Genomic DNA, 15,855 nt, shown 5'->3' on the forward strand with positions numbered 1-15,855 from the left:
AAATGTAAGTGTGGGCAGGATTGCAGCCTTTGGGGATTCTTTTTTAAACAGATCAGCCACTACTTGGGAGGGTGAGGAGGGTTCTTCTTTATTTTAAATACATTTTTATACTTACTGTAAATGTTTAATTTATTTAATTTGATTTTGTCATACGGGGGTGCTAAAAATTTTCTTGCTTGATGATGTTACTTATAGGTTAATGGCATCACTTCCAGTGGCACTTTTTAGATTGTCATTCTAAAAAGTTTGTCCTGGTGCTAAAAAGTTTGAGAACCACTGGCTTATACAGTATAGGATGAGGCTATTAAAATATGTCATTTGATAGCATGTCAGTTGAAAACCTGTTCCAGCATCATAGAACATGGATCATAGAACATAATTAATACGCTGTTCCAGCATTTTAAGCACAGTGGTTGTGGTTACATAACAGGCTCATAGCAGAGCCGGCAAAATAGCAGGCCAAAATGCATACTACGCCCACCTACTGACAAGTCTGCATCTTGAAAGTATTCTACCAATTGGCACCATGCTAGAATTGCTGGTAATGGTGACCAGAATAGTCACCTGCCCACCAGGTCATACCAAGCCAGCATCCTATCAATTAAAAAAGGATTAATTAATTAAAAAACCACTTTAATTAAAAAGTGGTTCATGATACTAGGGAACCAAATATTAGGGGACACGAACCAGATTCTAAAGCAAGCATGTATTTATTAGAACACTGGGTCAAGGCCATAGGCCCCCACCGTTGCAGACCACCTGAAGCCATTGCACAATTAGTTGACATGCAGGGAGCTCTTTGAATTTGTAATTCAAATATTAATATTAAATATGGATGTAACTGAGAACAGGAAAACAGAAAATAAAGTAACCATCAGCAAATAGCAGAAGTGTCTTGTCCCCTAGAAACAAAAAAGCTGCATTATTTCATTTTTTTAAGCATGAAGTGGACAAACCATTACACTGAGAAATTTTCCAAAGATCCTAAGACTTCTCAGAAACTTCAATTCGTAACCTAGTTGCAACATTTTGTATAACCATAGAATATCTCTCATGCTTTCTTAAACTTCTACACTACCTGCTGGTCTGTTTCTGGGCGCCATTCAAAGTGCTAGTGCTTACCTATAAAGCTGTAAGTTTAAAAATGGAACCTAGAGGACCACCTCCACCTTCTGTCACTTGAATGTGCCTGGTCATTGAGTTCATCTGATAATGAATGAGATCCTCATTCAGGTACCCACACAAGCTGAAGTTGGGTAGTGATGAGCCAGGATGGGTCAGGCCACAACATCCTGATAGTGGAATGATGTCTCCGTAAAGACTTGCTTATCATCCACTGTTATATCATTCTGGAGCCAGATGAAGATACATTTTTGACTTGGACATTCCAGCATATAACACAAGCTGGTGCTTTTATATGTTCTGCTCAATATTGTATTGTTGTCTGATCTTTTGTATCTGAATTGTGAATGTATATAAATTTATTTTATTGGGGGTTTTCCCTGCTACTGTTTGTCACTCTTAGTGCCTGTGCAGGGTACCTGTGCACCCTCGGGGTCTGGGGGACATTCAGGCCTATCCCAGTTCTGCCCCATGATACTTACCCATCCTTGAAAGGTTCTGGAATGTACTGGATTATGATGAATACAGAGCATTCTAAGATGCTGGCCTGGATCAGGGAATGGATTCTTTACAAGCATCACATGGTACACCAGTGATAATAGGAAGAAAAGAATTTGTATAGAGAACATAAAATTCTTGTCATTGCAACCTGAATTAGCAGCAGTTGATTTATCAAGTCAGTATGATGAAAGAATTCAGAATTTGCAGTCTTACTGAAACCACAAACAACCCAACCTTCTTTAAAGATAGAGGCTAGGTATGGACAGCTCTTTCCAAAACTTCACCACTGTGCCCTTGCTAACCCCGCTCCAACATCTATGAAGAATTTGACCACGTGGCTATGGATGAGCAGATACTCAAGGGATCAAGGAGTATTAAATTTCTTTTTGGCACTGACCTAGTAGACATTACTTGTTACCAATCACATACACATCATTGCATTCTTTATTTTATTTACTTATTGCAATATTTAAATACTGCTCAATTAGCCCGTCAAAAGGCCCTGTCCCATCCGAAATGAGCACCTAACTGTCCTGTGGTTACTACTTGTGGTTACTATAAGTAACTAGAAACAAGTTGCTAGTTTCTTTCCCTTTCCTCTGCCAGCAAACTCCCCAGCCTCTCCCCTGGCCCTCTTGGTAGTTTTCCTTTTTTTACTTAAGACAGGGCTTTTCAGACTGGGCCATTGTGACACCGCAGCCTGTGAGCACTTTGTGCTCACCGCAGCACTTTGTGCTCACATTGTGACACCGCAGCACTTACCCAAGCCTCCTGCAGCCTCCTGGGGGTGTGGGGAGCCTTGCGCAGCTGTATGCAGGGCTCCCCGATGCTTCGAAAGTAAAAGCGGAATGATCGTGCTCCACTTCTGCAAAACTGGAAGTGGAGCGCGATCACTCCACTTTCAAAGCTGTGGGGAGTCCTGTAGAAGGCTGTGCAGGGCTCCCCGCACCCCTGGAAGGCTTCAGGAGGTTTGGGTAAGTGCACCCAAGCCCCTGCAACTCCTTGAGGGGCACGATCCTGGGGATCGCACCACTGCCTTTCCCCCTGCTCCCACTGCCTCCCCCTGCCCCTGCAAGAACTTAAAGCAGTTTTCAAACTCCCAGAGAGTTTGAAAACCACTGACTTAAGAGGTTAATGTCTCCCCATAATGTCTAAGCCCTTCCCTCCCTCCCTCCATTTTGCATGTGCAAAATGTCCCTCCTCCCTCCAAGGATCTTTTTTTCTTTTAATGAAGTTGGGCCTCTGGGCAATTGGGTGCTTATATAAAGGTTGTGTCCTGGTTCACAATGAGGGCCTCTGCATAGTCGAGGGGATGGGCCTGCAATGCTCCTCCCTTATGCTATTTCACCTTCACCCCATCTGAGTACTAGATTGTCTTAATGTAACATTGCAATTAATGCTCACACTGAACATTCAGATAACCACTCAGATGCAGGCATGGTGCAATTCAAAGCAGAAAAAAATAAGAAGAGGTCATGCACAGGATTGATCCTACATAAGCTGTGCTCCCTAGTGGAGCAATACAGAGGAAGAAACCATGTGAAGTAGGTTAAACTGAGAGAGAGAGGGAGAGCAGCTGACCCAAGACCACCCTGTGGGCTTAATGACTGATCTGGGATTTGAGTCAGGTCTTCCTATGCCAAGTCCAACACTCTAATCACTATACCACTTTGGTTCTGCAGGGGAAAATCAATTTAAGATTTCCTAGGAAGGTGCAGTGAGTGGGAGCATACAGAAATCTGGCCTGCTCACAGCTCATTTCTGCAAATGCAATTTCTGCATTTGGGCCGCTGTGAGATACAGGAAGCTGGACTAGATGGGCCAATGGCCTGATCCAGTGGGGCTGTTCTTATGTTCTTATGTTCTTAATAGCCTCCTGACTTTTACAACCTTGTTCTTGACATGCACTCTTCTCCTTTGCATTTTCCTCCTGAGAGGAACTATCTTACGTCAGAATTCACTCTAAAAGATATTTAGAGCCCATTAGATCCTATAGCTAGACCTCTTAGATGCTTTGTGTTATCATCATTGAGCCATTTTTTTTGTATATAGGTTATGCCAAACAGCTTCCCATATATCATTTCAGCATTACCATCTTCAGTGGACTAGATAAAAACTGTTCTTAGGATTTGCTGTTTTAGTTTAGAGCAGCAAGAAAACACAAATTGCATTTGCCCCTTAGGGGATTGATTTACTATGATAGGACGTTTCACAGGCAACGGCCTACTTCATTAGATGCATAAAATCAGTGGAGAAGGTGGTATGCATGGATACACATGGGCTAAAAAACAGCACAGGCTAAACCAGCTCAGCAGGGCAAGAACGAAAGATGACAGGAATACAAATTGGTTGCCAGTACACTGAATATATCATGATTACAGCACATACCTAATGGGTAAATACAACCCTTCAAAGCTTCAGCTTCAGCTGGGGTAAGAAAAAAATATATTTGCAAAGGAGCCTTGCAGTTTGTCTTTACATGTTTGCCACCCATGGTTGAGTTCATGGTACATTTTTGCAAAATGTCCATATTTGTTGTGCTATTTTACCTTGAACTGAAGTATACCAGGCTTTTGAGAAATAGTGTGGGGACAATGTGGTTGCAAGAGAATGTTTGGTCCATTTCAGTTTTGCTGTTACTCCCAAGTTTCTGTGCAATTTGATGCAAATCACAGCAAAGGCCAGTGTAATGCCTTTATGGAAACTAATAGAATCCTCACCAGTTCACCCAGGAATAAGAACATAAAAAGAACCCTGCTGGATCAGGCCAAAGGCCCATCTAGTCCAGCTTCCTGTATTTCACAGTGGCCCACCAAATGCCCCAGGGAGCACACAAGACAACAGACACAAACTGCCCATACGGTCACAATCCACCCATACAGTCTGCCTAAGCACTATCCTTCAAAGAATTGTTATTTATTATTAGATGTGGGATTTTTTTTGGTGATAACGAAATAAAAATGTATAACACTACTTTCTGCACTTCTCAGTTTTGTAAAAAAAACAAACCAAAAACTGTGGAAAAAGAAAACAATTCTCTAACACCTCTACATGCATGTGGCTGCATCTGCGGACAATATATCACCTACTTAGTATACTTTTAAAGTGATTATAATTTATAATTATAATTTATAAAAATGTACCCTTGGAATAAAACACATAACTCCGCTTTCTGAACTTCTGACTTTGGAAAACCAAAATCAGTGAAAAAAATAAAACCATTTTTGCCCACCTCTATTTGTTATATTTACAGACTGTCAGTGTACTGGCAATTAATAGGGTTTTATGGGGGGGGGGAAGGCTATTGTTTATGCTCTCCCCCACCACAGAGCTTACAAATCTAAATTAAGACAAAAATCTAATTCTATTTGTTGGATGGGGATTCCTCAATTGGTGTGAAACATCTGATGTACGCACCTTGCGCTTATTTCGATAAGTGTTATTCTCCGATATGTATATGGGGGTTTTGCGGTTTATAGGGTTGTGTTGGCTTTATTGTTTCTATTATTGTTATGGCCTGTGGCTAAGGCAGCTATGCCACACTGAACAAATAAGGTCAAAATAGCTTTCAATTGATTTGGCGCTAATATTAGATTGGACTGATGAAGCATGTTAAGAAGAGTTGGCAGCTGGGTTGCATTACCAGCCCTGGTAATGAATTCCTCAGTGGCCTGTGGCAAGTCGTTTAATTTTCAACATTTTCATTTTCTTCACCTGCAGAAACAGAGATAAAATGAATGTGTTCGGTAGTGTAATGCAAAAATCTAACCCGGGGTGGAGAAAGCTGATATGCATGTTAACATAATTTTTACTAGGTTCCCATGAAACAGTGGGAATTGGTTTAAAATTCCACGCGGCTATCCACAGCAAATGGACAATCTATAGAACAGCAAGGTTTATAAGCACGCATAGCATTTGATGTTGCGTTATTAATTACTACAGCACCCAAGGAATAGCAGAATTTATGGATGAACATTACACAGAGAAAACATAACAAAGTGGGAATGTGGGCTTGGAAGCAAATTTAGAGGGAAATAGTTATAGTTCCTAGTGACCCACATCTTTTATTTAAAGAAATACTCTCTAATCTCTCCCAGCCACCTTGAAAGAGTTATTATTTTTCTTACCAGGTCCCCAGATACAGTGAGCATCACCCAGGGCAAATGGATTTAATACAACTGAGATAACCAGGCTGGGGCACAGACAAGAAGTTATTTATTGGTTGTTGGGTTTGGCAGAAAGGCAAGAGTTTAAGGTGCCCTTTAGATGAACCCACAGCATTTTCATGAAACGATCCCACACAGTTGTGGGCTGTTTTTGAATGACACCCAAGCACATGGGCGGTGTTGATTGTGTGGATCTTTCGCCCACAATCACAGCATGCCAGTTTCTTGGGAAAGGCACTGTCAGCCCCCCAGCCATGTGATTTTACATTCAGATAGCATCCATGCGCTATGTGAGTTTGCCTCATGGAATAGTGGCTTCCATTTGGCTGTGAATACCCAAAAGGAAATGTTTAGATCAGTCAAAGAACAGGGGAGTACCGGTAGTATTGGTAGGAGGCATTTTAATAAAGGTATTGTATCTTTAAATTATAATGACCTAAATGCTTGCACAAAAGTTAAAATAATGGCATAATTTCCCGAAGAACCTGAGAATTGGGCTTTTCTAACATACACAGCATGAGAGCTGTTTCCCAGTGTTGCTATACAATGAAGCTGTGATACAAGTGGTTGTGGCCAATTGCAGAGCTCTTTCCCACCCAATTAGCACCTTACGGGGAGATAAGGCATGGACTAGGTGGGAAAGACCCATGCAGTTGGTCTCCTCTCTTGTGGTTGAGATGCACACATCATAGCAGTATGGGGAAGCAGCTCCCATGCAACTGAATGGATGATGAAGGGGCCTCAGTGATCCACAAATGCAATGTTTGTCACTGGAGGCAGTTCATCTGGTCTGTTCAGATGATTGTGGCAGTTGTTTCCATTTGCTTACCTCATGGTATTTGGAGGAGCTGATCCTGCACTCCAGAATTTTCTTTATTTTTCTAACTTGGCCCACTGTATATGTTGCAGCCATTGTAAATTATTTATCTTTTGATGATGATGATGATGATGATGAATATACCGTATATACCACCTTTCAACAGGAGTAGTTCACAGAACTGTTTACATAGTAAAATAAGTCAATAAATGGTTCCCTATCCCCAAAGGGCTCTCCCTGGCAGCTATTTCCATATGGCCAGAAGTCTGTTGCAGCTTGGCAGTAGGAGACAGATCGAGGGACTTTTTTTCAGGCCAGCACGACCCTTAGTACAAAATGCTTGCAGTTGCTCAGAGAAAAACCCGTCTGTGTGGCAACTTGCTGCAGATGGACAGCTGGCTTGCATGTAGGAAGCCGCCAGGGAGAATGACTTGATGTGACCTCTTCTTTCACATTTCATGGACCCTCTTAGATCAGCAAACAATGCCACTGCATTGACTTGAAAACTGCAAAATAATTTGCATTCCTGACCCAAATGTAAGAGCTCAGATATGTACAGTATATTGACATTTCTCAGCGGCTGCTTGCAACGTCTAGCCCACAAGCAAAGGGGGAAAAAAATTTCCATTGGGATTTGCAGGTTTCCATGCTCAAAAAGGTAACTATCACCCCATGGCTCCTCCCAGATGTAGTCAAAGCAAAGGGGGGCAGCACAAAAGGTAAGAAGGCCAAGTCTTTGCCTCCCTTCCCAACTGAGCACTGGTACATTTGCATTAGAATCGTGCAGATTGGTTTTCTTTCCTCCCAGGGCTTCACTTGGTTCATTTTTCTTTGTCTGCATTACATAGTCTCGATATTGATCTGATGGTATTTGTGGATTTATCTTCCTGTGCTGCCTGGAGCAGTTTTTTTCTACAATTTAGATGTATATTGCCTTTTTTGTTTTTAATCATCTCTTCCGAGATGCACATTTCTTTCCTCCTGCAGCTTGCTTTTTCAAGATTATATATGACAGTATTCCACTTTCTGATCCATGTTTTAAAGGGAAGCCTTTTGCTTATCAGGCACAAACTCCAGATTCTGCCTTTCCCTTTTAACCATTGAGCATGTTACTTAACAGATATATTACTTAGGAGTGCTTGCATTCTACAGTTCTTCAGGGGATGGATCATAGAGCACATCAAAGTAACATGGCAGAGAATCAGACAGTAGGCCTGATGCTCCCTGCTGGTTTTGTAATCTGTATGACAGCCAGGAAGCTAATTTAGTTTATAGCCCTTCTCTTAGCCCACCTAATCTTCTCACCCCCCCCCACCTTCTTCATGCTGCCCTTTGGTCGATACCATATTGAAGTTCAGTGGAGTTCAGAGGCTAATGTCTAGAACAAGCGCTGCTGAGGTTCAAGCCTGTCTAATCCCAGATGTGGCAACTGTGGTTACTTAGTGGTAAGGGTAATGTGCCTCCTCACACACTCTCATCCTACTATTACATCATGTGTTCCAGGATCCAAGCCCAACATCAAAACTAAGTTCAGGGTGAGTTCCCAGGTTCCAGATGTCAGCGGCTGTACAGCTCAAACTCAGAGTCCTGTGGGTTAAGTGCAGGTTTTCTGCACCACTAGAGCTGCTGGTCCGAGGAGCAATTGCGCAAGCTGGGATACTAGCATCACAACACAGAATCCTCCTCAAATTTCCTCACCAATGGGTCCTGAATACATTTAGCAGTCCTGGACTAATTATGGGTTAGTAACTGGTTAAACAACAGGAAGTAAATAGAACGTTCTCATCCTGGAGGGAAGTAAGAAGTGAAGACCCTCCCCCCAAACATCTGTATTGGGATTGGTTCTATATTTACTTGTTAATTTAACATAAATTATGTAGAATTAGGCGTGAGAATTGGCCAAGTTTGCAGATGATGCCAATTTATTATTCAGGATGGTGAAAACCTAAGCAGACTGCAAAGAGCTCTAAATGAGTCTCTCCAAACTGGTGAATGAGCAATAAAAATAGCAAGTGAGATTTCATGTAAATTGGTGTACATTGGAACAAGATATTCTATCTTCACATATAAACTGATGGGACTTGAAATAGTAACTGATGGGAAAAAAATGACCAAGAGAAAGTCCCTGATATCTACATGTCTCCTTAGCCCTTTCCAAAGACCTCTGGGTTTCAGGAAGTGCCAATGACATCATTAGTACATACCAGTGTCTAGTGGCTTCAGAAAATGCTGTAGGTTGCACTCTGTGCTTTTGGATTAAGAATCAGACTGTATAGCAGATTTTACCTGCATTGTTGCCACTTGTGAGTTGTTGCCACTCAAGTGCATGTTGAATTCCAATTCTCAAAGAATGACCACCCATTTTTAGTTTTCCAGAACAAATAGTATAGTTGCCTGATGCCTATACATGGAAACAGGAGTGTTGATATTTATGACACATTATCAGAAAATGTATTTAATTCCCACGGTAACCTGCCACATATCCAACTACTACACCCACACAGTGCCGTATAGGACTGACACATGAATATCGCTACTCTTCAAAAAGAAAACAACCTGCAGGATTTCTCTGTGGTCATTGCTTCTTCTATGCCAGTTTCCTCCCACCAACTTTTTCCCCCTCTTCTTGATCCCACCCACCAGTGGTGTAGATAGAGGGGGTGCAAAGCATTAATTTTTGCAGGGAGTCTCACTGTGCCATGCTAGTGGCCTCTCCCCCTCCCCCCCCTTTGGAGCATTCACCTCCATTTTGCTCCCACCACCCGGAATGGCTACAAAGGGCTTGCACAGCGTGGTGAGGCTCCCTGCAAAACTTTGTGCTCTGCACCCTCTCTAGTTACGCCACTGCCGTCCGCCCGTTGTGAATGAAATCATTGCATAATGTTACACTTGGCATATGCAACAGCACGAGTTAGTTGCAGTTAAAATCACAATCAATTCACTTTGGCTGCATGATAATGTCACCTAAGCAGAAGTAAGTGATGGTGATTTCAGACAAATCAGTAAACATTTCTGGGGGGGGGGATCAAAAAAGGGGAAGCATTGGGCCAAATCTTATGTATTATGTTAAACATAGCACTGGCCTTTGCATGCTTGATTTTACTTCCTAAATAGCAGTGGTGGGTGAGGGTGCTGATGGAGAATCAACAGTAGAATAGTGGCGGGGGGGGGGGGAGAGTGAGGAATTAACCCTTTGTTCTTTGTTCTATAGGTACCAATGGAACCTGTTTGCCTCCCAGGGCAAACAGAAGCTGGGAGGTCTGGATTGCAGCAGGCAAAGAGTCATATGTCCTGCCCTCCACTACAGTCACTATTCTGATCACTCCCCATGCAAGCTCTTTTGGAAACAACAAGCAAGGAGCAATGTACAATGTCTTTAATGTTACATGTAGTAATTTTAAAAAAAAAACTGTTGAAACTACTTATGAAAACATTGGCAAATAGTTTGGTTCAGTTCTGGATTTTAAATAATGCAAAAATTTCCCATTTTGTCCCTCTTTCAGTCCAGTCCTGCCTGGAAAGGGAGAAGGTCTTGCAGAACATTTGAGATTAGGTTTGAGGGCAGGAGGTCTGGTCTAGAGGGTAGAGCCTCCATTAGCCCAAAGATAACATCGGAAGGCCACCGACAGCTCCCTGAACCTTGAAGCGAGACTTTGAAGCTGACAAGCCGAGCTAAGTTATTCCACCTGCTCTTGGTGTGAGTGAAGAAGCATCTTGGCTGCCTTCCATGTGAGAGATGAAAGAGCTGCTTGTAAGCCTGCGTGGGAGGCAACTGGAGGCCAGGAGTGAGATCAGACCAGGAAGATCCATCTGAAATGTTGTGTGGTTCTTGAAAGAGAGAACCTTCTATGATTGTAAAAATCCCCTTGAGGGATTTAGAAACGCCTGCCTATGTAAACTGCCTTGAATAAAGTCGGAGGAATAAACCAATGACCAGAAAGGTGGTATATAAATACCTAGTTGTTGTTTCTTGGACCTAGTTGTTGTTTCTATGACTTTCTTGGACCTTGTGTGATGTTCTCATTCAATCTCAGAATAATTTACTTGCCTTTCTTTTTCAAGGCAGAGTTCAGCTAAGACATGGGACTGAGATCTGTGCAGCCCCTCCATCTCACGACATGGATCTCGCTTCATCAAATATGATACGTCATACTCTCTTTCCTACAATGGTAGGAAGATATAGAAGCAAAAATAAACCATAGCAAGGACTGTAATTGCAGGTTTCTTACTTTGACTTCAGAACATATGCAGAAGGTGGGAAGTTTGCAAAAGGCATCAGGTGGATAAAAATATAAAGGTACCAATACAAAGCAAATAAACAAAACCTAAGCCTCTAAAAAACCAGCAGATAAGAATTAAAAGTAAGCAGCTGTCAAAATGAAATCTGAATTGATTCTCTGCCTAACCTACAGATGCAGAGCACCTGATGATATTTAATGTTTCAGGACTGCCCAAATGATGCCACTCTTGGCACAGTATTCTGCTCTTTCTCGGCCTTCTCCTGAAGAAAAACATCTTGCTTAGTTTTACAGGAAGTGTCTGTTCTACTCAATGCCTGACCTGAGGCTCTACCCCAAGGGTACATTACAATATTAACAAGGATTTCTAATAAAAGCAAAGTAGAGCTCTCTTGAATGCAATCTGGGAAGACAAGGGCGAGCTGCCCAAAGCCAGAACCCTCCTAAACATGAATGGATTCCTGCTATACTTTTCATTGTATCTATTACTTCGGTTCTTGTTTTCTTGTGTTCTCTCTCCCCCCCCCCCAATATTACTGCTGCTCCTGCTGCTGCACATGAATAATTTAGAATGCTACTCAGTTGTTCCTTCCAGAAAATGTAAACTGTGATTGTGGCATATTGAATAATTAAAACTGAGTAGAGAAGATATGCAAAGAGAATAGTTGGGGGCCCACTGCCTCACTTTGTGATCCATGATTTCACTGATGACTTTTCTTAAGTGCCATTTTCCCCCCAGCAACAAATTTGCCCTCTTCAGACTAAAGAAATTGTCTTTAAGATGCCCAGGGATATCTATTGTGTATTGTAGACTAAAAATTTATTTCAGCATAAAATTTTGTAGACTAGTGTCCGATTCATCAGATGCATGAAATGAAATCCTCAGCAGGCAGAGGTGTGTGTGTGTGTGTGTACACATAAATACATATATACACATAAGGCTATAGAAGGAAAAAATGTTGAAAACTGCAGAGTGAATTGACAACAGACAATAAAACAAGGCTGATCTATAACAAGCTTGAAGTTACATAAGGTAACTGCAGTGTCAGTTCACAATTAGTGATAATAACACAATTAGTGATAATAACACCATAGCAGACAGAACAGGTGGTGCCTAACTTGGAAAGGGGTTTGGAATAGTTCAGTGAAAACATCAATTCAGTGCATGGCTGTTGTGAAAAAGGGTTATTAACATAAGAACAGCCCCACTGGATCAGGCCATAGGCCCATCTAGTCCAGCTTCCTGTATCTCACAGCGGCCCACCAAATGCCCCAGGGAGCACACCAGATAACAAGAGACCTGCATACTGTTCTGACTATTTCATCTCTAAAATGTTACTGTAGCCCTGAAAATGGTGCCTGGATAAGACCATTGGTCCATCCTAGCTCAGTTGCATCTCCTAGGCATTCAGGGTTTCACACAGGTGAAACAGCCTTCTTGGAGATGTCGAGGACTGAACCTAGAACTTGCTGCATATAAAGATGTGTGTATTTTAGAATTACTAACCCTTCAGAATTGGCCTGGAGTGTCACAGAATCAGCATCAATCTCCAGGTGACTACTGAATTATGGAGCAATTCCGGAGATTTTAATAGGGCCACTTAGGGTTTAATGACATTATGTCATTTTGGGGGGAAATCATCTCCAGGAATAGCACCAGTCAGAGTTAGCAAGCCTAAGAAGAGCCCCACTGGATCAGGTCAAAAACCCATCTAGTTCAGCTTCCTATAGTGGTGGTCCTAAGTGGACCATCAGATGTCTCAGGGAGCACACAAGACAACAAGATTACCTACATCCTGTTGCCACTCCCTTGCATTTGGTATATCAGAGATAGCCTACTTCTCAAACCAGGAGCATATGCCCATCATGGCTTGTAACCTGTGATATACTCTTCCTCCATAAATCTGTCCAATCCTCTTTTGAAAGCATTTAGGCCACCTGTGGCAAAAAGTTCCACAGATCAATTACATGCTAGATAAAGAAATATTTCTGTATCTTCCACTGAGCTATAGCCCCTTTGTCAAACAAAGCAGTTACAGCTGCCCTGGTTCTCCTCCTGAAAAAGGGCTAAAACTAGCCAGTTTCGAAATCCACTCTCAGCAAACAATTCCAGCTAACCAGTAATCAGGCCATGTAGGACATCTTTTCTGAGACCCACACCTAGATATCTAGAAAAGTCCTATACACTACATCTGTCTGACCAGATAAAAGTTTTCCACATAGTGGATATTCCTTGACCAATGAACTTTACCAAACTAATGCCCCATTGGGATGACCAGGACAAGGCTTTCAAATAAATTTACAACAGAAATATGCACATAGGAATTGGCAACATGGAAAATGCAATCTTATGGAAAGATCTTAACACTGTTTCTGAGAACTATTGACTGTGCTTTGAAAAACAGTGGGACTGCAGCTTCATAAGAACTAAAACAAACAATCTGAAATCAGAATAAAAATGTGTGCAGGTATGTAATTTAAAGGGCAGTGAGTAAGAAATCAATGTCACAAAATGTCAGTAAGCTTCATGTTGACCTCCTTCAGATTCCCAAGAACAGAAAGTAATAATCTCCAGTAGCAGCAGCCAATCTTTTAGAAACATCCTAATATTTTTTTCATTTCAATGGATGGGTTTTTAGAGTTTGTTTTGATTTTAAGGTGGTGGGTAACAAAGATTGTAAGCTTTAATCAATTGAACTGACCAATCAATAAATCAAAGTCTTAATTGCAGGTAATGCTCCCAGATTAATTGGTGAGGTTGAAGGGCAAACTTTTGTGTGGGTTGCAGGATGCACTGATTGTCTCTTTGCAGTGCTAATTCTGATTTAAAAAAAAAAATAGGAGGAGAAATAGGAGACCGAAAGATATGTTGAACACACCATTGACACTGGTAGGCAGGTCTGGGTATGTATTGATTTTTCAGACTGGGGCTGTGGTGTGATCCACATTGTGATGGGGGACAAAAAGTTAAAGTCCCCCACAGACCAAGTCAAATAAGCAAAAGTTCAGCACATCAGAGCCAGTGATGCATATAATGCAACACGGAGCTTAGCTCTAAAAGATTATATTTTCTTTCTTTTGCTTTCCAAGGCTGGCCTTTATGTTCTGTTCCAGTACAAGAACTCTAAGGCTTTCATTACTTTTTGAAGTAACTTCTAGGGTCTTTTTGCATGTACAAATTTAAAACAGAGGTTGTGCCTTGTTCCAGAACCCTCAGTGGATTAAAAAAAAAATCAATGGATACCAAATCAGTGGAAAAATAGGTTTAAAGACCCACTTCCAGATTTCTTGTGCACCCCAGAATGCATTGGAATAGACGCTATAAAGCATTCAGCTACTCATTGAATAATGGAATCTAGTGGAATGAAATTATAATTATTTAACAGAGTGAAGGCAGGAAATTGGATTTTGGTGTTGTTGTTTTTTCTTGGTATAAGGCATTTAAACCTTGGTGTCCAAATCAGTGGATAACGAGACATGACTTGTAGCTCGTTTTAAAAACCTTTCCACATTTGTGGTGCTATTTCACTTTGTAAAAGGTGTCATTGTTCCTGTATTTTTATCTATGGGTTGTACTTGGGAGCTGCTTGTATTGGAGTGGTGAGGCAGTGGCTCCCAGTGTCAGGAATCAAAACCTTCTGGTAGCTAGACAGCATGGTTAATAGGTAATAATCAGCTCTGGCTGCAAGGTCAGAGCACTGTGGAATGATTTTTAGTGTCCAATGTCTCTCAGGCACAGCTAAGAACATTAAACTTGAAGGTTCAGCATTATTCTGAGTCAGCTCAGAAAAAATAAAACAGAATTGTAAAGAAAAAAATCCTTGAGTAAATCTCCTAGTAGGGTCTAGTCACATGAATATGAAACATATTCATGAATATTTTTTAGTTTCAAAAACCACCATCCGCCTTTCTGGCATATTTACAGTTTTGAAAGGCAATCATTCAGTGAACAGATGACATTGTGTTGCTACTTAAGCCAATCAGTTCTGGCTACATGATGACATCACCAAAGCCAACTGAGAATAATTGAGAGTGAGGATGATACTGATGAATGAGCATTTTTGCAGACAACACTGAAAGAAGAAACCAAAGAAGACAGGACTTTTTTTTTTTTTTGCCAACACAAAAAATGTTTGCAAAACACTGTGACTACTTTGTCTTTGCTTTAAATTTAAAATGATTTATTTCTTGTATGTGAAAAGTTAAACTGTGGAAAGAAGATTTTGTAAAGGAAGGCATAAGGACTTCAGAATTACTAACAAGAGACTCCTTTCACCTCAAGTGTTACATTTCCACCTTTGAAATTTATTTGAAATGTATTTGAAACTGGGAAGATGTGTCAGCAGCAGCTTTATTTAATGGAAGCCACAGGGCTAAAGGCATCTCCTGTAAACTTAGGTGAAAACCAATTAAGCACAGAGCAGATTACCAAAGCTTTTGGTAGATCAGGTAACCTTTATTAAACTGATATCAGCTGTAAAACTCTCATTGATTTTCACGGAGGTAGCTTTGAGACCTTAAAGGTCAGACAACACTTGAATCAAAGTTCTCTGGAGCCATTAAACATCTTCACCATTTGCTTCCACTTACTTAGATATCTAATATTCCCCATCTCTAGTGCTTTGGGTGGACGATTGTGATATCCAGTGCTAATCCTTTTAGCTTTAGGGTTAACTAATGAATGGCTTTTGTTAATTAATCACTTTGCGTTTCATCAGTTGCAGGTAAACAAAGTTGCACATTGCCACAATGCCTGCCAATGTAGGATCTTGAAGGAAGTCCATAACTGCTCTCAAGTGGAAGATATTGTAGAATTATAACATCTCAGCATACAAAAAACCAAATCAGATTACAGTTGTGTTTAAAGCTGTTTAAGAACTGGATTGATCCTGGTTGCATACTTGGGTGGCTATAGACAGGCCAGGAAGAACTGTCACAATGGCTGCCACTCCAGTGTCCCGGGGCTTGTGTTGATGGAGCATAAACTTCATCAGCACAAGGCTCAGGTAAG

The sequence above is a fragment of the Tiliqua scincoides genome, chromosome 1 (genome assembly GCF_035046505.1).
Source record: "Tiliqua scincoides isolate rTilSci1 chromosome 1, rTilSci1.hap2, whole genome shotgun sequence".
NCBI classification, from domain to species: Eukaryota; Metazoa; Chordata; class Lepidosauria; order Squamata; family Scincidae; genus Tiliqua; species Tiliqua scincoides.